The sequence below is a fragment of the Euprymna scolopes genome, chromosome 8 (assembly GCF_053919585.1).
Source record: "Euprymna scolopes isolate OS-2025 chromosome 8, ASM5391958v1, whole genome shotgun sequence".
Taxonomy (NCBI): domain Eukaryota; kingdom Metazoa; phylum Mollusca; class Cephalopoda; order Sepiida; family Sepiolidae; genus Euprymna; species Euprymna scolopes.
In genome coordinates, this window is record NC_136489.1 from 11,811,772 (window position 1) to 11,837,587 (window position 25,816).

General features: G+C 31.3%; 1 protein-coding gene and 1 pseudogene across 1 annotated transcript in view; one reads left to right on the forward strand and one right to left on the reverse strand.

Annotated features, from left to right (window-relative positions):
- LOC145283491 (HEAT repeat-containing protein 4-like) overlaps positions 1-25,816 on the reverse strand; it is a 2,203,577-nt gene that overhangs the window by 91,444 nt on the left and 2,086,317 nt on the right. The window lies entirely within an intron of this gene.
- LOC145284110 (5S ribosomal RNA) lies at positions 10,147-10,263 on the forward strand (annotated as a pseudogene).

Genomic DNA, 25,816 nt, shown 5'->3' on the forward strand with positions numbered 1-25,816 from the left:
GAAGTGAAAAGCGATCAAATTTAGTGATGTCAATCAAAAAGTTAACTTGCTAGCAGGTGCAGAAACGAACGTTGGCTGAAGGCCAGTTCAGTTTTCCACCGTTTCATTTATTTGTTTCTCCACGATGTTGGGGAAACCAAGCTCCCCCGAAAAAGAGGGAGCTCTCAAATGAATAGCAATTGTCTGATATGAAGGGTAATCCCCAGACTGATCAAAGCTAATTGCTTTCAAGACATCTCGGCACAAAAGGCCGCTGACGCCTTGGCATATGTGACTTTCACTTTATTTATACGAAAAAGACCAACAAACAGCTGAGAGGAAGGAATAGCGTGAATTTTATAAAATTCGATCAAAATAAATGCAGACACGACGTCCCTTCGCAAATCGTAGATATTATGATCTAGAGAGTATATAAAAAGTTGAAAAAAAATAGTAACCCTCTTGAGACCCCCCCCCAAAAGCTTTTGCTGGACATACAAAATTTTGCCTTTTATATATATACACTAGCGAGGGTACCCGGCGTTGACCGGGTGTTTCGAGGTGTGTATGCTCTTAAATAAAAAAGAAACCGGGGGGGGGGGGTAAAAAGTTTTGGTAAGTTGGTAGGATCGAACCCGAATGTGAAAAAAACATGAACCGTTCGGCCAGCCAGAATGCGTTACTGAAAGATGTTTGAATTTATTTAAGTAAGAACAAAATTGACAGGTGCCCGCACAGAAGTCGTAGAGTTAAGATTTTGTGCGAGCGTTACAACAACATAAGCAATAGCTATTCAGTAAAGAAGTAAAAAAAGAAAACATAAAAACGAACGTAAAAACTTAAGCGGGGGGGGTAATCAAAACATCGAAAAAAACACAAAAAAACTAACGTAAGGCAAACGAACGATGTTAAATGTAAAAATCTGAAAAACAAAAACAAAAAAGAAAACAGATAAACGGAGGTTTTAAAAAGAAAAACACGTGAAAATGGCTCAAATAAACCTGTTTCGATATTAAAATTTAAAAAATCGGTCGGTACCCGGGTGTTTTTGGATGTGTGGTCGGGGTTGGATAAGCGAAGTAAAAAAAAACAGAAAAACGAACGTTACGTGAAAACTGGCTTGAATAACACTGGTTCAATATTTAAATTTAAAAAATCGAAAAAAAAAAAGGCATCTCACACCAAAATTCGGACCCAAAACGTTTAGATAACGAACCAACGCGCTAACCAACTGAGCTAATACGACATACATGAAACTCAGTCAGTTCTTCAACTATTTAAAGTAAATCGGGTCATGACGTCATCTGACGCATGCGTAGAACCGGTTGTCGTCACGAGACGACTGTTTTTGTTGACCCCCCCCCCCCCTTGTCGAAAATTGTCGATTTCGGGGTGAAAAAATTAACGTTTTTGGCCAATTGTTCGATATTTTTCGGGCGATGGATGGGGCTTCAATATGATACCGAATTTGTGAATTTTTATTCTGTGTGTCGAAAGTTTTTAGCGAACACACACACATACATACATACATACATTTTTGCTTTTATATATATAGATAGCCGTAGAGAAAAAACTTTGAAGGTATGGCCACGTTGGAAGAATGGATAAGCGAACTTGTAAAGACACAGATTCAGTTCACAGAGTAGGGCTGAGAAAAACATGATAAGAAATGAGAAAAATGACCTTGGAAAAGTATACGTTACTTCTTTGCACCTAATGCTTACAAGTACCACAAAAGATTAAGTTGCACCCAACTCTCTTGTGAGATGAAGGAAAATTAAAAAGATAAAGAGAAGATATTTACGAATCTATTTATCTGAGCATTGAGAGTTAAAATTTAAAAATAAATAATTTTTTGTTCATCCAGATGAAGAATTTAGAAGTTTCAATTTAGCTTGTCATAAATCTGGCTTTTACTAAAAGCAATAACTGCTGGAATTTATCAAATATTTGTTCAGACATCAAAGAAATCAATATTTAATTTAATAAAAATCTAAGAATATAAATAAATTTATTTGTGGATTTGAAAAGTAGACACAATGGACATTAATCACATCCTTTTTTATGCGAAATTTTACTTTGACATGCAGCGTTTCATAATAGCTTGAAACCAAATCGAAAAACTCATATTCTATATAATCATTTCTATATTTATAGTATATAATATATAATATATAACAACCCACATTTTCGTAGTATTCAATAAATATGATTTTGAAATAAAAAAAACGTTATATTCGTGTGACGTGGTGGAAGCACACACATATATATTTTGAATATATATATATATATATATATATATATATATACACACAAAGGAGTCATCCTAATATCCAACCACGCACAACATTACATAAACTTATCGAACCACAATCTTATAAAGCCTCCAAAAGAATTTCTAAACCTTGGACCAAATTACCACCTATTCAATCCGTTCGACCACCAAACCAAAAAAAGCCGAAATAGAATTGCTATACGGAAAGATAACTAAATTAGAAGCAAAAAATAAAATTACTGCACACAGTTTTCATGATCGACTAAAAGCTGAAACTATAAAAAAAAAACAGGCATGATAACAAAAATCAAATGCAATATTAACTCACAACCTTTTAATGATCTCCGTAACCACATGATAAAAAACGCTAATAAAACAAACATATTTTAGTACTCAATAGATCTGAATATCACACAAAACCATAAACTATTATTAACGATTAAAATTAAAAACATCAGCAATTCTATGGATCACAAATAACTCATCACTGCAGATAAATCGGAAATTATCAACATCTCAGCATTAGTAGGGACTCTAACAATTATAATGCATAAACCTAACTCTCCCTTCTGAACTATTATATAACAAGTCACCACTCTATTCTATTCCTTACAAAGCCCTAAATAAACTTATCAGTCCATATTTACCTCGTAAATATAGTGTTAAATCAACACAAGAACTATTACAAATCCTATAAACAAAGCAGCCTGACAATAAATTAATTGCCTCTCTCGACATTGGAAAATTATTCAAAAATATCCTCAACAAAACTATACATATAATCCCCAACAATATATATAATAACTCGTCTTTCCTTTCCTCTTGAAATCAATTAAAAATACTTAAAAAGTTAATATTAGCCTGCAGTTCTGACTTCAAATGCAACATTTAAACCTGAATTTATGAAGTTTCATTTAAACCTGAATTTATGAAGTTTCAATAATATCGGTTCTTGGGACGAGCTTTAGCGAATTCTTTATGGGTAAACTGAAGACAAAATATTTTATAGTAAGCCCTCTATTTATGTACGGTATGTTGATGATATACCTATTCTAGCCGATGATAATAAGCAAATGCAAAAACATCAAGAACATTTCCAAAATAATTCTATACTCAAAATCACTGTAGAACTAAACGCTACTAACAAAATTCTATTCCCTGTTGACATCCCTATAACAATATATTCAACACGTCCAATTACAAAGGAAGCAAGTTGCGTAAATTTTTGCCTTTTAGATTACAAGAGCACATGCCCTCTCTGTAACAAGATAGTCATTGTCAAAAACCTACTAAATAGCACAAAACAAATCTTCTCCATTAAAAACATTACCCCTCGAACTAAACGATATAAAACAGATCATTACCAATAATGGATTTCCTTTCGTGAATGGACAAATAAAATCGATGCTTTAGAACTTTAAAACTATCACCAAAAATAATATCATTCAGCATTTCATCCTGAAATCTTTTAACATATTCTACTGCAATCAAATGCAACCAAACTTTAAATTAGAAGAAAATGCAATAAAAAATATCATACACAGATACATGACAATAGCAATAAATTAGACTCATTAATTCACATGAAAAATCTAGGACCTAAAACCTTATAGTAAAAAATAATGCCTGCTAAACCATATAATTTAAATTTAAATAGCCTTGGGAGAGTGTGAATCTTATAAATACCTTGAAACAGATAGTTACGTTGGTTACACAACCACTACCCTATCCCACTGCCTCACCCTGAATAATATAAAATCAATTTCAGTTTTTAGACATCTACAAAAAACATAACTGCTCTTTTCCGATGTAAAACCAATCGTAGTCTGTAACATAAAGATAACACATCATAAAACAAAATGGGGGAAAAAAATCTTGATTAAATCTACATAAATAAAACAAAACTGGAATAAACCTTTCAAGCAAATCACAATATTCTAAACTGCCTGCCGTAGCCTAAGAGAAACACCAACTATGTAGAGAATAAAACTTCTAGCATGTATAAATGCAGGTATATATGTATAAAGACTTTTATTTTATACTAGTGAGACCGGTGGGAATTCCACAGCAGCATCTTTGACATGCAATATATTGTTGCTGTATATACTGTGGATGTTTAACATGAATAGAGATCCCGCGATATTACTGTAGCTGCTTTAATAAAACTGTAAAAGTATTTATCGAAGTAATCTGGTTAATGTAGTGTCAGAATATTTTTGGTTATTACGGTTTCTCTCCAATATCTTTATAAAAGTCTATGACATATTTCCATTTTCTGGACGCCTGGTGCGAACGAAAACTATACAATATCATTATACCATCTTTAGACAGAACAGGTACTACTCTTGGATCCTAGCCAGAAGACCAAGAAGGTATATTTTAGTTTCACGTACAGCCCCAAAATGATATAATTTTTGTTTTTAACATTTTTTCATTACATCTTTGGTGATTGGGAGATTTTATTTATCAAAAGGGAATAAAAAGTGATAACATACTACAAACATTAAATTAGCCTATCTATATACTAATCTAATCTTCGTTGTATGTTATCGTTTTCTATTATCCTTTCTAATAAATAGGATCTCCCGATCGAATAATGTATTATCTAGAAACCGTGGCACATGTACGTACGTTAAAGGTGCTATGGTATTAATATATAGCTACTTTCTTGATGAGAACGTGACATGTACGATTCTGCCTTCATAAAAATATACCACATTGTTTTCTGAAAAACCTCAAAGGAGATGACTAGTCTTGTTGCAGCAAAAACAACATTGTCAGATTATCTTCTTCTTCTTCTATGTTTAGTCTCTTGCAAAATGATTAGAGCAACGGCATTTGTAGCAGTTATAAGCTCATGCCCACAGGTGACTGCATAATTCGAACTGGCTCCATTGCAGTCATAACTTATTTCCCTACTTTAGCATTGTCTTTCGTCAACACTTGAGCTCACACTAATAGCTCTCCTAAAGTCAGATTATCCTGTTTTGAAGAAAGCCTCACACAAACATTCACTCCATCTCATGGTTCCTTACAATATCAATGACAGCTTCGGCAAATCTGTGAAATGCACGCTTTGAACTTCTCAGATGCCATAAATGTCTTATTCAAAAAGGCAATAAAGAGTGCTTCTTTAATTCGTCTTGGATCGGATTCCTCTTCTTCAGTGAAATTTACTGACGTGTAATTTACTCCAGATTAAAAAAATTATTCACTTTAAGCAGATTGAACTGGCTTTGTTCAAAAGAGGAAGTATCTAGGGAATACCAAATCCACAAATGGTGCGCAGTCGCATATATATCTCAGTCAGGGGAGATGATAACATTATGTTTTTGCAGTTCTTGCAGAAAAATTTTGAAGTCCTTTTACATAAAGTATGCAGTATTCTCAAATAACCACCAATCTGGTGTTGGCCAGACTCAACGACTGCATGTCCCATCAGATTCATTAATGGTTTTTACGGCAAAACCAGTGTCTATTTTAGGTTGACATAGCTTGTATTAATTAATTGTAAAAAAAAACATCATAATGGCAATCCAAACTTTAAACATAATTCCAGTTCCTCAGATGCTGAAATAATTTTTGATAAATTTCCAGCAATATGCTCTCTCCAAAAACCAATTGGTTGATTTCAATTTTTTTTATTTAAATTGGTTTGTTTCTAGACACACACGTTAGTGTTTTTACATTTAAAAATTAATTCCAATAATATATCTTCATTTCTATTGACACAAGTGTTTAAAAAATTGGGATAATGTATGCTAATCGAAATGGAATACCGACACAGTTAGCAATAATGTTTAACATGTAGCTGAGAGATAGAGATGGTATAGACAGCAGAGTTTATTCTTTAATAGTTATTTTATTTTTAAAATCTAACTACCTTTAAACCCACCAATCTAACCCAATCTAGACGGTTGACTCAACGGTTTCATTTTGTCTAATATATTTCTTAGTAACAAATATAAATACACTCTATTTTTATTTCTTTCCTACCTTAGTTCATTCTGCCAGCTGTTGTATAGGAATCACTTCCTAATGCAAGCCCAACCCTAGACTAGTTTAACTATTTTCTGTACGTCCTGAATGTATACATTCATTTACTGTTGTCTGTATGCTCCCATTTTATCTGCATAGGCATATGCATAGCCACTGAATGCATCAACATGAATGTTTAATTCATGATGGTCCAGTACACGACTTATTTTTATTTGTCTACTGTACGTTTATCATTTCTTGAGGAAAAATAGTGCAGGTGTAATTTCCCTAAAAAATAGTCCAGATATGATTTCCATAAGAAGAATAATCCAAAAATAATTTCACTTTAAAAAATAGTTCAGATGTAATTTCCCTAAAAGAAATAGTCCAGACGTAATTTCCATAAAAATAAAATAGTCAAGGCGCAATTTCCATAAAAATATAGTCCAGATGTAATTTTCATTAAAAAATAGTCTAGATCTAATTTCCATAAAGAAAATAGTCCAGATCTAGTTTTGCTATGAAAACTAGTTCAGGTGTATTTTTCTGTGAAAATAGTTTGGAGTAATTTCACTAAGAAAAAATCGTTCCGATGTAATTCCCCAAAGAAAAAAAGGATCAGATATAATTTACCAGGGAAAAACTAGTTCAAATATAATCAAGCAGTGAAAAAACAATTCCGATGTAATTGCCCCCAAGAAAAAATTGTTTAGATGTAATTATCATAAGAACACAATAGTCCAAATATAATTTCCCTAGGAAAAAGTAGTTCTGATGTAATTTCCCTAACACAAACTGGTTCAGATGTAATTTTCCTATAAAAAATAGTTCATAAATATTTCGAGTAAAATTTTCCTAACATAAATACCACCCAGACGAATTCTTTTTCTTAGTGGAATATTAACAGAAGTTCTGACTTAATAGTACACTTGTTTCCTTAGTCAATTACTTACTTAGTTCATTTGCCGACGTATTTTTAACCAATCATGTCTTATTCTTGGCAGTCTTAAAATGTTTCTACAAAACAAAACTTTTATCATTACTTTGGCAAGATGAGCCGAGTCAGCAAAAAATAAATTAAAGGGAAAACATAAAAGAATAAAGCGAAGATTAATGGGATACATCAAAAACAAAAAATAAAGAGGACCGAGATTTTTCGATTATATCAATACAAAAAAACCTTCCAAATGAGACTCCTGTCTGATTAACATCTTGGAATATCTTCGGCAGCCAACATCGCAGAAGATAAAATCATGACAGGCCCTCGATAATGTACGAGACATTAGTTGCTTACATCTTAACCCTATCCAATTTAAATTCCGTCTCTGATGTGTAAAGTAAATGAAAAGTTTAATACTTTTTGGACCTTGAATATTTCCTCCACCATGAAAGTTCTGCTTTTGTCGCCAATAATTCGCTTTAACTGTTTGTCCCTGTGAAGGTTTGGATAGAACTACTCACTTGCTTTGTCTACTCTCTTTATAGTCTGTCGCAGACAACCTATTAATAAATGAAATGTTTAATTTTTACACACGTATAGCCACTGTAAATTTTATCCCGTATGCGTATGGAATATATTAAATTCTTTAGCTACAGGTTGCAAATCTTTAAAAAATACAATATCAAAAAGTCTAATGGATCAACATAAACTTGCAAAAAGATAGACTACTATCTCTGTTTTTATGAAGTTCGTTATGCAGTTTTATTTTATAATGCAAAAGAATTAGACCTAAACAAATAATTCTATCATTATGAAGTTTATTTTTTTATTTATATATTTTTTTACAAGGTAGTTACCACTTATCAACGCAGATCACGGATAAGGGTTATTGCGTATACGGTACATTAGTATTGGAGATTTGATAAAGTGCCTTACTTAAGGGGCCTCTTCATCAGGAATTTGTTTACATTGGACTTGAAGATATCCAGATTGTAGTCAGGTGGGAAACAGGCAACTGGAACAGAGTTCCACAGGTGTGCATTTCTAAGAAAGAAGCTTTGCTCATGGAATCTACGTTTTGATTTTGGCACAGATAAGGAGTGGGGGAAATTTTTGACAGTGGTTTCAGCTAGACGGGTGTTTTTCGTGAAAGATTGGCGAGGGCGGACCAGAGAATGGAGCTTAGACGCCATGCCATGGAAATAACGATAAAACAGAGACAGGCTCGCAACGTCTCTCCTATGGAAGAGAGAGGTTGGTGAGAAGAGAAAAGGGCATCACTCACTAGACCACAAAGCCTATTTTGTACTCTGTCAAGGCAGGATAGGCTGTTTTTAGCAGCTCTTGCCCAGATGTGGCAACTGTACTCCATCCTTGGACGTACTTGGCTTTTATATAGATAGAGAATTGCATCAGTAGTGAGATATCTTCTGGAGCGGTAGAAGCATCCCACCATCTTTCCAGCGACCTTGGCAACTGACTTGATGTACGTGTTCCATTTCAGGTCACGAGTAAAGGTCAAGTTTAGAAGCTTATCAAAACACAGAGCTTCCACTAGACGAGAACCATCCATTTCAATTGATGCCAGATGGAGATCAGAGTGTTGATGATGTAAAGACAGCAGCTTGGTTTTAGATGCATTAAAAGTAACCAGCCACATCCTCCCCCACTGTAGCACGCGCTCAAGATCGGAGGAGAGAGAATCAGAGAGAACTTTGTCATTTACGGCCTTTGATGTGTTGCCATAGATGGTCGTGTCATCAGTATAGATGTCAACGAATGATTTAAGTATGTGTTTAGAGAGATCATTGATGTATATCAGGAATAGAGTTGGGCCTAGGATGGACCCCTGAGGGACTTCAACATTAATATTGATGGGGCTCTGATTTCTGCCCATCAACCACTACTCTTATGAGCCTATCAGAGAGAAATGATTTAATTATAGAGAAAACATTTCCAGTTATACAGTGGCTGGAAACCTTGTGAAGTAGGCCCTTATCGAAGGCCTTTGATATGTCAAGACCAATTGCACTAGAGAAGAAGCCTTTGTCAAGAGATTCGCTAATCCTATGAGATATAACATATAATATATAAGAGAAATTTGATGGACTATTTGAATATCTATTTATCTCATAGAAAGATCCTTCTGAAACAAAATGAAAAAACTAAAAGGAAAAAGTGGTTACATGATTTTATTTATATACAAATGATTTCGCACAGAAGAGACGTTGATAGCTTCTCTCTATTGTTATGTTAATGCTTTTCTAAAACATCCAATTTGTGCCATAAAATACAGCAAGGCTGCTTTCCAACTGGCTACAACATACTCGTCTTCAAGTCTATTATAAACAAATACTTATTGAGTCGTTGTCTTTGAAGTACTTTTAAGTAATCTTTTCTAAGTATTGATTTTGATCCTATCATAGTCGTGATTATCTTCCAACTGGCAATTTACTTAACTCTTATCTTTGAGTAGCTGCTAGGCCTTGATAAACGGTGACCCATTAATAAAATAAAACAAAATAAACCTATTATTCTTCAAAGTTAACATAGTACATTAAGTACATACTTGTTAACACCAAATATGGAATAAATAAAAAACCTATAGAATGCTGGATTTAACAAAATTATTGAATACTATCCTGTTAGATTAAGTTTGGACTGTACTCTAATGTAAAAACCACACTTATGTCGCTAAAATTATGAAATAGTAGAAATAAATTGACACGTTTGGTCACCTATTGAGTTCAGGTTAAATTGTTTACATAAAAATGGTGATCTTGCAAAGCGAGTTACATATAAAAAATAATTTTAAAAATTTGACTCCTTCTGATCTTTCATTCGTTTCCTATTTGCTTTTCTCTCGAACAATCAGTTAAATACTATTTTTGTTTGCTGTGATCAAACAACACACAGCAAGAGAGAGTGAAAATGTAAGACAGTTTGGTGATTTAATTGCAAATTATATTTCCAAACGTACGGCATAATCACGTTGACACACCGGTTCCCATCAGATTACCGAATTTAAGCAATGTTGAGCCTGGCTAGTACCAGATGGGTGACCGTTTGGGAAGTCTAGGCGATGTATGTACTTTCTGCTTATCTCGGCATTGTTTTCCGTCGTTCTGAACCTCCACTTGCCACTGGTATTCAACAAATATCGAATCAGGAGGGGTGTGGTTGAAGATTGTGCAACTCTTGCCACAAAAATTTCATGCGCAGGCACCCTTATTCTGGGTATCCATAGTCTGTCAAGACGGAAGAAAACCTTGCATATTTTCAAACATAATCCAAAGATGAGGAATATTTTAACATGCATGTTTTGTGATTAACTTGTATAACAACTAGTCTTGGAGCAATTAATCGGAATCGGGCATCAGAAAAATCAATAACCTTTAAATATCATGGTTCAATTGTGCTCTAAACAGAAACATTTATTTCGAACGGGCCCCTGTCATATCAAAGAATCTTTTGTTGATTTTCTATGAAAGGCCTTTATGCTTGTGCGGTAAAAAAAACTTCTCAAATACACTTGTGATGTTAGATTGTATAATCAAAATCGTCTGTTCCTTCTTTTATCAGACTTTTTCGATAATCAATTATCAATACTTATTGAGAATATTCCAATACAAAACCTATTTAAGAACACTGCCAGAGACATAAAGTACAGTCGTATGATATTTCATAAAAATGAGCCTAGCCATTACAGAGTCTATAGGAAATGAACTCACACTCCAAGACACACACACACACAAGGTTCGTTTTATATAATAGTACATATATAAATAGTGAAAGGGAGAGTATGAGAGAGAGATATAGACAGTGCCACCAAAAAGAAGTCCACACTTGTAATTTTTTCAAAAACCGCAAATTTTAGCTTAAATGGATATAACTGTTTAAAAAACATGTACCTGATTTGATTCGCCTTTTATTCCTCCATAATTTTACCTGTTCATATTTGATTTTTAATTGAAGTATCCTAGTGTTCACATCAATTTAAAAAAATTAGCTGTAAATTGAGAAGGCAAAAGAAACTGCAATAACGAATGAGCTTAAAACTAGCTTACGATATCCACGTTTTAGCATCTCTAATTGTAAAATATCCACTTTTTAGCATTTCTAATCATAATTGTTGTTGTTCCTAGGTTATACAATGTAACATTTAATCCATAAACTTCGAGTCTCTGAAAATGATCGTCAGGAGCACATTAATCTCCACCTTTCTCGTTTATCCAATCGAGAAATCGGCCACAGATTGAGAAAACGATACGAATGACTGTGCAAAAGCACCAAAAACACCGGCAGTGTTCGTAATGCCCCTAAATGTGGTCGTCCAAGAGTTATTTCTTACAGGGAAGACAATGTTATCAAGATCCGCAGCCTCAGCAACAGATTTGAAATGGCTTCCCAAATCCAACATTAGTGTAATCTTGTTAAAAAGTCCTCTCTCTATGCAGTTAAGAACAGATTAAAGGGATTTAATTTGCGAGGCTGTGTTCCTAGACGCAAGCCAATGATTTTGGTAAAGAACAGAAAGGACTGCCTGGACTTCCGCAGATGCAATGAAAGTCATGACTTCATATTGATCGAAAGTGATTTTTAGTGACAAAAACAAGTTCAGTGATGGTAGGAGAAGAATTTTATCCTATGTGCATAGTTTCAACGCTGCAAGGTTATGAAGGTTCAGTTTTGGTGTGGGGCGTTATTAATGCCAATGGTCCAAGGCCTATAGATTGCTTGCAAGGTCGAATTAATTCGACCAAGTACAATAATGTATTGACTGAGCATTTTCTACCGTACTTTGGCCAGAACTTGGACAATAATCCCATCTTCATTCAGGATAATGCTCCCATTCACACAACTAGCAATGTAAAGAGGTTCCTTGAAGAGCAGGATATTCTGTGTTTAGTTGGTCCACACAATCCCCAGACCTCAATCCTATCGAAAATGTAAAGCATTACATCAAGCAACATCTACGCAATGATATAATTACAAATCTGGAAGAACTTTGGACAAAAATTAAAGAGAAGTGGGATGTCCTTTCATCAGACTGCAGACTAGTTCAAGAGAATGCCCCAAAATTTGCAGGCTGTCAAATTGCAGAAAGGCTATGCTACTAAATAATAACTAGTTAATTATGTTCCTGCTGTATTTGTGTTGCATTAATGTTCTAAAGTTACATTTCCAATTTTCCATTGTGTGGAGATTTTTTTTCCTTCTCGATTTAAAGATTTTTTTTTAAATTGACGTGATCACTAGGATACTTCAATTAAATGTCAAATATGAACAAGTAAAATTATTGATGAATTAAAGGCAAATCAAATGAGGTATAGGTTGTTTAAACAGCTACATTCAATTTAGCTTAAATCTGCGATTTAAAAAAAAAATGACAAGTGCGGACTTTCTTTTTGTCGACAAAATATATCTGTCTGCATAAACTCAACTTAATAATTTAGTTCAGACTTCCAGCTAATTTGAAAAAAAATGTTATAAATAGATAATAAGCTTAACAGTAAAAGTTATAATTGATTTGAACTGTTTTTATGAGTTGATCACCTGTTCAGTTTCAGAGAGTAATTTTGTTTCATTCTGTTAAATGAAGATATCAAAAAAGACATTCACTTTGAGGAGGGTTGGCTGCCCAGAAGTATGAAATTCTTTCTGTATTCGACTGGCTCTGATGATTTTTTTTAGTCCTCAAAGTAAAACTAGCATGATGGGCCCATAAACCAACAAAATCATTACCTGCTACGATGCACTATTCTATTCTATTATCATCTCATTAAAAGTTCTTATACATGTCATTATCAGAGATTGCTCACTGACAACAACCATACTTTCCACCTCTTTCGATAACCTGTGCAAATAAATTTGTGTTATCGCAACAGTCGTTTGTCATTGACTTCTCTCTAAGAATGACCTGGAATTTTGGTGGCAATAAGCCTAATCAAGATCCCAGTCCTCTTTGTACCCATCCAGTAGAAATCTGGTTCGTGTTTTTTTCCTTGGTCTTTCCATCCTTCTTTAACCCTTCTCGACTATTTAGTGTGGCACTACAATTTTTTTTGTGTAGAGAGTGGTTGTTAGCAATTTACAAGTTGTTGCAATTTCAGTTTTCCTATTTGCGTCTTTTTGTTTTACTTCTTCACTCATGTAGATTAGTTTCTGCACTCGAGGGTTTTCCTTAAGATTTCAGCTGTTTTCAGCATTACCGTCCATTGCATAGTTTGAGTCTTTCCTTGATTCTACGGTCAACAAACATGGATTAATTCAACTTTAACATAGTCAGAGATTGTACTTTGATAATATTACTGTTAACAGATGTTTTTATTTATATTATATGTTTCAGACTGTTATGCTTAGTGTTGGTGCTACATCTACAGCGTTTTCGTTGTTGTATTTATTAACTTGCTGAAATATGATGTTGCTATTTAATAGTATTAAAGATATCGGACTCTTATCAGTGATTGGTTTTCCCTCAGTTCCAAAGCCATCAGAGTCTAGATTATTGTTGAGATGGCTTATTCCTTGTTTGCTGAGGTATGTACTGGTCTTGTGCAGTTCTAGGAGTTCACCTTACAAGGATTTGCCTTCTTGTAAGAGAGCACAGATACGTGCATGCAAATTCCAAGCCGTGTGCAAAGAAATAACATTAGAGACGTCATGCATAGCAAGAGAATGAGGAAATGTTGATACAAAAAGAAGAGGTAAAGTTCTTACTTGTCCTATGTTCTCTTGCGATGTAAACTGCATACAACGTGTGGATCCCATGTGTAAAGGTGTACAATATTACATTCTCACTCTTTAAGAAGTTAATTAGTTGCTAATCGCCTGGTGTGCCCTTACCTTGCCAATGGAGGTGTCCGGACATATTTTTTGCAGGCCAAAGTGTTGTTTTTCTACAGTGCTGACTTCTGAAATCCCACTTTCCCGAGCTAGACACATCTCTACGCTGTGAGACAGAGCCAAATAACTTCAGACTCTTATTTTCATTATAGATCTTTTCTTCTTATACTCTTTTTGCATACCAATGTATAACGTTGTACACTTTTTAACCGTTCAGAATAATCTTTTTTTATAAAGATTTTTAACAAAAATATATATACCTTTTAATGGTTCGCCTTCTAAAAGTCGTAAGTATCAGCGTCAAATCATTAATTTGGATGATAAATGTAGTTTATGAATGTTAGAAAATGCTGATATATATAAACTTTCAAAGGAAACGCCAATGGAATAATATTACCAGTTTGAACGCATTAGTAACGCTAAATTTGAAATCGTTTGAATTAAAAAGGGAGACAATTATATTCAACTAGAAAAATAAAGGATTTAACAGTTCAAAGGGAGATAACCACTAATTAATTATAAGTTTTATTTTTTATATAATAAATGAATTCCTTCATATATATATATATATATATATATATATGGCATGGCATGAGGGTCTCCTCAGGAAAATTAGATCATACGGTATCACTGGTAGAATACATAACATAATTAAATCCTTCTTAGATAAGAGAAAAATCCAGGTTGTCCTCGACGGTCGTACATCTAAACAATATGATATAAATGCAGGAGTGTCCCAGGGGTCTATACTTGGACCTCTATTGTTCCTGATATTCATAAATGACCTCCCCGACAAAATTGTCTCAGAGATGGGTATATATGCTGATGACACTACACTCTATGGCAGGCACGACAGGAAGACGAATGAACATATATCTAAAGTAATGGCAGAAACACTAGAGGATGACCTCCAATCAGTAGTGGAATAGGGACAAAAATGGTTGGTCACGTTCAATGCCGCCAAGACTAAACTAGTTTCATTCAATAATTACAAGAAACCCTCTCTACCACCTATAGCAATGGTCAACGACTCTTTATCTGGGAGTACATCTTTCAAACTCCTTGGCTTAACGTTCACAGGAAACATGGGTTGGAACAATTACATTGAAAGCATTGCCAGGGCTGCTGAAAGAAAGGTGGGCTCTCTCTACCGTGCTAGACAACTACTAACACTCGAAAGTATCCTGTATATCTATAAGGCCACCATTCACCAATGTATGGAGTATTGCTGTCACATTTAGGCTGGTGCATCTGCTGTTAGTCTCTCGCTCCTTGATAAGGTTCAAAAGAGAGTTGCAAACCTGATAGGCCCTGAACTGGCATCTAAGCTTCAGCCTCTGTCCCATCGACGAAATGTTGCATCCCTCTGCCTTTTCTACAAGTATTTTTGTGGTGAATGCACTTGTGCCCCCAGGACGTGAGCACCCTCGACAAACCCGACAGGCTGCTAAATCCCACCCCCACACTGTAGAGATCCCTAGATGTAAAAGATATTTCTACTCCAATAGTTTCTTCCCCAGAACCGCTAGCCTTTGGTCCCTGCTTCCCCAACAGTACTGACGTGCAGAAGTTCAAGTGTAACGTGAACCGACATCTTGCTATCCAAATCCCTACATAGTACCGCAGTAGTTGTTGCCCCTGATAGTAGCCCCCTACACCAAAGTGGCAATTTGCCTTGTTTGGAGTGAAAATGTAATAAAATATATATATATATGTATACATATATATATATATATATATATATATAAGAGAAAGAAAATTTAAACTTTAAACTGTAAGTTGAACTTTACAATCAAAATTTATTATTCGACTGAATACTCCCAAAAACAATTTACAAAGTCCTTTTCTGCAGAGTTTCAAAGAATGCTATTCTTATTATTCTCCTGATCAGAGGACATAAAGAAATCAGCAAATTATATTTGCAGCAATACTAGAATTTGCTAGTAAAGGCACTAAGTGAAACCGCAATTTATTGTAGTTATAAATTGCCAAATGTAAAAATGAAAAAATATTGGATATGTAAAAAACTAATATAAAAACGAACCGCGCATAATATTTCAGCTTGAATGAAACTCCTCTAGAGTTGATCCAAAATACAAAATAATTCTTTAGATAGAATGTATTCCAAAATAAGTCCAACGTGACAATGTATATAATCCGATTGGAAAGTTTTCAAAACAGCTGAAATAATGAAAATTGTTTTTTTCCGGCCAGTGCAGTAGTCCAAAGAGAAGTCTGTCCCTAATCAAATGGGATCGAATAGTAAGAAGAGAGAAATCCGAAATGAGAACCTTCATCCTCGGCTTAAAAAGAAAAAGTGATTTCAAGCGGACAAAAAACCGTAAAAGCTCGTAATTACTGTGACCGGAAATTGTCTAGACAGAATGAAAGAGATCTTTCTATAAAGAATTCGATGTCATTATTAAAAGCAAAAGTGTAGTATTGATGATTATAATTTTTTAAGCGTTGGCAGAATCATAGTTTATTAAGACTGTCAACATGTCATGATGATGATAAAGGTAATAAAAAAAATAATAATAACAATAATAATAATACATCCAAAATAATTCTAATAATAATATAGTCAATAATAATAATATAGTCAATAATAATAATAATAATAATAATAATAATAATAAATAATAATAATAATAACATTAATAATAATAATAACATTAATAATAAATAATAATAATAATAATAATAATAAATAATAATAACATTAATAATAATAATAATAATAATAATACATCCAAAATAATTCTAATAATAATAATAATAATAATAACATTAATAATAATAATAATAATAATACATCCAAAATAATTCTAATAATAATATAGTCAATAATCATGGATAATAATAATAATAATAATAATAATAATAATAATTTAGTAATTATAGTAAAAATAATTATTAATAAGCATAAAAAACTAATAAAGATGTCGATAAGAATAATAGCAGCAACAAGGATAGTGACAAACATGATTATGTCAATCATATAGCGATATTGATGAAAGTAAATACGCAAATACACACACACACACACACACATATATATATATATATATATATATATATATATATATATATATATATATATATATATATATATATATATATACTAAATATGAAACTATTAGGAAATTTAAAATATTTATACATTAGCTACAGTATCCGTCTATGCTGGGTTTCTCAGTAGTTTCTGAATTTTATGGCCAGTTGTCATCCATTTTGATTTTTATTTAAAAAAATTATTTACGTTTATGATCATGATCTATATCGGCTAGGAATTAACTGGAACGCAAGAAAACATTTTTTAAATGTTATATTAGAATCCATGACAACATAAACTACTGCAGAATGTATGCCCCCCGATTAAACAAAAATATTTTGTTTTTTAACTTACTTATATGACTTTGGTATAGGAATACAAAAGTAAAAATCTATTGTACATCTCTGCATAGATCGGAGAAATAGTTCAATTATCTAAATTAATAAAGAAACCTAAAGTCAATAAATGCAGAGAGTGGAACTAAAGTTTACTGTCTTATAAATATTTTTTCTCGAATGATTTTCCAACTTTATAAGCGGTTACTTTATAGTAAACAATATTTTTCAATAAAATAATGCAATCTGATTCCATGCATTGTCCATTATTTGTCAGCTTATAAACATTGGTGACATTCAGTATCTGAAGAGAATGAAGCGACTTAAACAAAGCTCGCAGATTTGTGAACAAGTTTCAAGGCCACCTGATCACACTCCGTTTGGCAATGATTCAAACCAGCATAGAATATCGCCATAAAAATATCTATTATTCGCTTTATTCTAGATTATATTTGATGTATGTACTCTTTGTCTAAAGATGAAATGGAGCCCTATTCTATGTGCAAACACAAGTATCCTCCAGAAAAATTTTATAACGAATTCTATGATAAAGGTTAACGCATAAAATAAAATTTTAAACAAATTGAAATGTTTAGTATTATGAATAGTTGATAAACAAATTTACATATTTAGTATTGAGAATAGTAAATAAAAGGATTAAAATGTTTAATATCATGAATAGATGATAAATAGATTGAAATGTTTAGTATCATGAATAGTTGATAAAAAAATTGAAATGTTTAGTATCATGAATAGTTGATAAACAAATTGAAATGTTTAGTATCATGAATAGTTGATAAACAAATTGAAATGTTTATTATCATGAATATTTGATAAACAAATTGAAATGTTTAATATCATGAATAGTTGATAAACAGATTGAAATGTTTATTATCATGAATAGTTGAAAAACAAATTGAAATGCTTATTATCATGAATAGTTGATAAACAAATTGAAATGTTTATTATCATGAATAGTTGATAAACAAATTGAAATGTTTAGTATCATGAATATTTGATAAACAAATTGAAATGTTTAGTATCATGAATATTTGATAAACAAATTGAAATGTTTATTATCATGAATATTTGATAAACAAATTGAAATGTTTAGTATCATGAATATTTGATAAACCAATTGAAATGTTTAGTATCATGAATATTTGATAAACAAATTTAAATGTTTAGTATCATGAATATTTGATAAACAAATTGAAATGTTTAGTATCATGAATATTTGATAAACAAATTGAAATGTATAGTATCATGAATAGTTGATAAACAAATTGAAATGTTTAGTATCATGAATATTTGATAAACAAATTGAAATGTTTAGTATCATGAATAGTTGATAAACAGATTGAAATGTTTATTATCATGAATAGTTGATAAACAGATTGAAATGTTTATTATCATGAATAGTTGATAAACAGATTGAAATGTTTATTATCATGAATAGTTGATAAACAGATTGAAATGTTTATTATCATGAATAGTTGATAAACAAATTGAAATGTTTAGTATCATGAATAGTTGATAAACAAATTTAAATGTTTAGTATCATGAATATTTGATAAACAGATTGAAATGTTTATTATCATGAATAGTTGATAAACAGATTGAAATGTTTATTATCATGAATAGTTGAAAAATAAATTGAAATGTTTATTATCATGAATACTTGATAAAAAATTTAATTCTTTTATATCATGTATAGTTGATAAACAAATTGAAATGTTTAATATAATGAATAGTTGATAAGCAGATTGAAATGTTTAGTATCATGAATGTTTGATAAAAAATTGAAATGTTTAGTATCATGAATAGTTGATAAAAAAAATTGAAATGTTTAGTATCATGGATAGTTGATAAACAAATTGAAATGTTTATTATCATGAATAGTTGATAAACAAATTGAAATGTTTAGTATCATGAATAGTTGATAAACAGATTGAAATGTTTAATATCATGAATAGTTGATAAACAGATTGAAATGTTTATTATCATGAATAGTTGATAAACAAATTGAAATGTTTAGTATCATGAATAATTGATAAACAGATTGAAATGTTTATTATCATAAATAATTGATAAACAGATTGAAATGTTTAATATCATGTATAATTGATAAACAAATTTCAATGTTTAATATGATGAATGGTTGATAAAAAAATTTAAATGTTTAATATCATGAATGGTTGATAAAAAAATTTAAATGTTTAATATCATGAATAGTTGAAAAACAAATTGAAATGTTTAGTATCATGAATAGTTGATAAACAAATTGAAATGTTTAGTATCATGAATAGTTTATAAACAAATTGAAATGTTTATTATCATGAATAGTTGATAAACAAATTGAAATGTTTATTATCATGAATAGTTGATAAACAAATTGAAATGTTTAGTATCATGAATAGTTGATAAACAAATTGAAATGTTTATTATCATGAATAGTTGATAAACAAATTGAAATGTTTATTATCATGAATAGTGTATAAACAGATTGAAATGTTTATTATCATGAATAGTTGATAAACAGATTGAAATGTGTATTATCATGAATAGTTGATAAACAGATTGAAATGTTTATTATCATGAATAGTTGATAAACAGATTGAAATGTTTATTATCATGAATAGTTGATAAACAGATTGAAATGTTTATTATCATGAATAGTTGATAAACAGATTGAAATGTTTATTATCATGAATAGTTGATAAACAGATTGAAATGTTTATTATCATGAATAGTTGATAAACAGATTGAAATGTTTATTATCATGAATAGTTGATAAACAGATTGAAATGTTTATTATCAGGAATAGTTGATAAACAGATTGAAATGTTTATTATCATGAATAGTTGATAAACAAATTGAAATGTTTATTATCATGAATAGTTGATAAACAGATTGAAATGTTTATTATCATGAATAGTTGATAAACAGATTGAAATGTTTATTATCATGAATAGTTGATAAACAGATTGAAATGTTTATTATCATGAATAGTTGATAAACAAATTGAAATGTTTATTATCATGAATAGTTGATAAACAGATTGAAATGTTTATTATCATGAATAGTTGATAAACAGATTGAAATGTTTATTATCATGAATAGTTGATAAACAAATTGAAATGTTTATTATCATGAATAGTTGATAAACAGATTGGAATGTTTATTATCATGAATAGTTGATAAACAAATTGAAATGTTTATTATCATGAATAGTTGATAAACAAATTGAAATGTTTATTATCATGAATAATTGATAAACAAATTGAAATGTTTATTATCATGAATAGTAGATAAACAGAAGATTAAAGTACAGACGCAAATGTGTCAAACAACCTCCATCTCTCGTAGATGGTTTTATTGAAAATAAACTAATAAATAAATAAAGCTCTTCTACACCAAAATGAAGTTTATTTAGCACAAACAAAATACTATTTGGTTTTAAAGATTGTTTTTTTTTAATTGTCACAATTGTCTATGTATTATTATTCTGGGCCTAATATATCATAGTGAGATGAAAATTAAAAATTATATACATGACTTGGGCCCCATCAGTTAGAATCGAAAGAAAAATATACAACTCTCCACCCTCATTCCTTACTCTCTGAGCTAGGCACACACACACACACACACACACACACATATATATATATATATATATATATATATATATATATATATATATATATAAGCTAGGCAACGTTGAACCAGGCCAGTACCAGATGAGTGACCAGTTGGGAAGGCTAGGCGCTGTATGTAACGTTCCGAATCGTAGAAATTTCCAGATTGTTATCATCTGAGTGGACATTTATTCACTGAAAGAGATACAACATTTGTTAAGACGTGTATCTGGAAGAAGGAGTCTCTGATGTAAAAACCTATAGTCTTCTGTATACTCTGTCCAGTGGAAGTCATCTGTACCGATAAAGGTTAGCAGTAATACCAAAAAATGTAGCTGGTTCTACACAAAGCCTTCACTTCAATCATCTATGTGGATTTCCGAGCAACTTAGTTGTGGCAGGAGCTCATATATCGAAAACGACGGGAGATTCCATCATATATATATATATATATATATTACAAAAGGAATTACCACTTATCAAGGCCAGCTCCTGACCAGATGTAGCAACCGTACTCAATATATTCACCTGCCATCCCTTTTTTTAAAGATGGAATTTCCTGATCGTCGAGAACAAGGTTAAAGCAAGGTCGGTTGTGCGGTCAACAAACTTTTAATTGAATAGATTTACAAACATATTAAGTCTTAGAAAGTATTTGATCTGACAAGGGAGACAATTCGCAATATAGCTTAATTAAACACGTTTCATATTTCTCCCAAATATATGTGTATATATATATATATATATATATATATATATATATATATATATATATATATATATATATATATATAAATGGAAATGTATGAAAAAGCATACAAAAAGTATAAAAAGTTATAACTTTTTTTTGTTCATTTTCAATTGGGGACGTGCAGGAATACAACATAATATTATGAAATAAAATGAAAAAAAACTTTACGTTACATTACAAGATATAGAGACAAAGAGAAGTATTATCAGAGACATAAAAAAAACATAAATATAGACAGAATTGCAAAAGGAAATATTGGTAGAAATACATGACATCTGGGGAAGAAAGGTTGAAAACAACATAGGCATAAAGAGAAAAACATGCATATACACACGTATATATATATATATATATATATATATATATATATATATATATATATATATATATATATATATATAAATGGAAATGTATGAAAAAGCATACAAAAAGTAAAAAAAGTTATAACTTTTTTTGTTCATTTTCAATTGTTGACGTGCAGGAATACAAAATAATATTATGAAATAAAATGAAAAAACTTTGTTTTACAAGTACATGATTTTCGACCGATCCTTCAGTCTTCATCGGTGTAGTGAAATTGATGAGCATACACGGGGAAAAGGGGAATAGAAAAGGATGGAGGAGGAGGTATAGCCAATGTGAAGGTGCCACGTCAGTTTTAAATAAATACACATATAAGTACGCAGTACATATACACATATAAATTAAAAAGTAAATGGTAAATAAAAATGAAAAAAACACGCCTTTAGCTGTCCAATGTTTTGGATTCTAACGACATTATTTATTTCAAGAGAGAATAAGAATTCAAAGGATATAAGACGTTATAAGGAGAAACGCCATGATGCTCATTTGTAAATCAACGGCTATTTCTCGTGCGAAAAAGAACGAAAACCTCGTTTCCAAATTCAACTATTTAAAGACAGAAACGAAACGCTCCTTTTTATTAATTAATATATTGATATGTACATACACATACGTATACAAACAAATACTCACATGTCCAAATATATACATATATATTCATATATACACATATATATCTACTAACAAATACACATGCACATACATAAATGTTTGCGCATATATTTACACGTAGAGACAGCTATACATAAGCGAACGCAGGGAGAGAGAGGTAGAGAGGGACGGGAAAAGAGGTATAGGTGTGAAAGAAATGAAGAAAATTAACACTTAAAGAAAATATGTTTTGAAAAAACACACACATACATGCACACACATACACATATATCCACATATGCATACATATATATACACATATACATACACATACATATATACACATATAGTGACGTGTACGTACACTTTCATGTGAATATACATATACACTCGCATAAATACATACATATATGCGTACATAATACACACACACATACACATACATAGACAACTGTGTACGAGAGTATAAAGAAGGAAAAAATAAGGGAAAATGTGAAGGTTTGGAAAAGAGTTAGCAAGAGAGGAGAAAAAGAAGATTTACCCCATCGTAGCGGGCATTTCAGTCGTAAGGAAAATGTTTATGGAAAATCAATCTCTCTCTCTCTCTCTCTCTCTCTCTCTCTCTCTACATATATATATATATATATATATATATATATATATATATATATATATATATATAAGAGCTCGAAAGCAAGACACGATAAACCCTGTTAATATGATTAAGGCATAATTACCTCTATGCTTTCAATTAAAATATTAGTAGAGTCTAGATTTAATATATTCGTAATTTTGTTGTTTTAGGTATCAGGTTAAATAAATCGGATTTTTTACGTTTTTCAGTCCCTCTCATATATATATATATATATATATATATATATATATATATATATATATATATATATATATACATGGATTTATATATATATGTATATATTCAAATCATATATATACATACACGTGTGTATGTTATTCAGAGATCGACTGTTTTGTCTTATTGTAATACATCACGGACGCGCGTATGGCAGCAGCAGCAGTAGCGGCAGCTGTACGACAGCAAACGTATCACCGAGTTGTGTGCGAGGTGACGTCATAGCGAGGGAGAAAAGCAAAATATCATAAAAAAGAAAAACGTGGCCCGAGAAGGGGAGAAATATGTTAAACATGTGGTTCAAGAGCTACAGGAAAAAAAACTATCCTAAACATGGCTGGACGAAGAGAGAGTTCCATGTGTTTGACAAAACAGTTGTAAAGCGAATTGGAGTATGAGAAGACTTTTGTACTAGAGACAATGTTTTATTCTGGAAATACCTGTAAATAAATGTCTGTTATTTCAACGGAAAAAAGGGTGAGTCGAATTTCTTCCTTGTTTTGGTTTCCTTGCGAATACCTGCATAGAACGTGACAGTATAACACCCCTTCTCTGTGATTAACAAGAGCATAAACTGAGATATATACCATGCTGTTTGGCTGACTTTCGAATCCATACTATCACTAGCAAAAGCAATATAAGGAAGATATATCTTAATGTTCATATAGGAATTATCCTTTATCTAGAGACCTTTATTTTTTTATGATAAACTATATACATTTGAACATTTAATTACATTAATTTTAAAGTTTTGATATGCATATGGACTCTGCCCAGATGGTAACGTATAACACCGAAGAGATACATGTTTCAGTTTCGATTATAGATGATGCCCCCTCCCAAAGTCACCTTTTAACATCCCTACTATATATTAGGTACAATATAATAATAAATATGACATCTACATAAATTAAAATATATTTAAGCAGATTTCATATCTGGACCACGCCTAGTAACCACGATTATATATTGAATATAATAATCAATAAAGGATTGGTTCTAGGAAATCTACATAAATGAAAATATCATATATAAGCGTATTTCACAACTTAATAACGACGTGCAACCTGCTAGTATATAAATATTAATATCATATTTTATTTTCACTTACATTATATTTGTTCCAAATGACACCTGAAAGAATACCACAATAACAGGAATTGCGAAGCCTGGATGTTTTGCTATAATAGAATTTTCTGAAGGGAAAACTGATGCCAGTATCACAGATAATTAAAATAAAGGCCAGCCAGGGCTTGGTGCTGCCTGCTGAGTATAGCTTTGTGGTTGGCGACTGGTAGCGGTGCGACGTGTCAGGTTAACGAGAGCTCTAGTTATAACGTGGAGCGAGCCAAGGAGTGTAAATGCACCTTGATGGAAGGGGCGAAAACAAGGATGCTTGTTGGTAGAGGTTGGAGGAATATGGTGAGGGGAGAGGGTTCGCTGACAGCCAACTGACAAATCTTTTCGACTGACACAAGGTGCAGCTAGTGCAACGTCCTCGCTTAGCTTAAACCTGATACAATCAACGAGAATTAAAATAAATGCTTCATAAAATATAACGAACTTCAGTGATAAAGAAAAAATATATAAGAATAATGATAACAATGACAAATTGTGTATGCATGATAAATACACACACACACACGCATATATATATATATATATATATATATATATATATATATATATATATATTAAAATAGAAGGAAGAGAGAGCGGGGTATTATAGAAAGTTGTCATAATGCAAGAAATGCAAATATATTCGTGTTAAAAATGAAGAAAAAAGTTATATTTTTTTAAATAACTTTTTTAGTTGAAAATAATGATTGATATGTTTTTCTATTTTTTATAATTTTCTAATTTGAAAGGCTTACTATTTTTTTTAAACTTTAAAACTTTACTTTATATGATTATGAATTAGAGTTAAGGAGTAGTGAAGTATTTTTTCATATTCTTTGTGCGAAGTTGAACACTCATATTTTTGTAATGCACATATTTCTGTCGATAAATGTGAAAAAATATTCATATATATATATATATATATATATATATATATATATATATACAGATATATACATGTTATATATATATATATATATATATATATATATATATATATATATATATATATATATATATATATATATATATATATATAGTGTTATAATGGAATAAATCCAGAGGAAATCCGGGT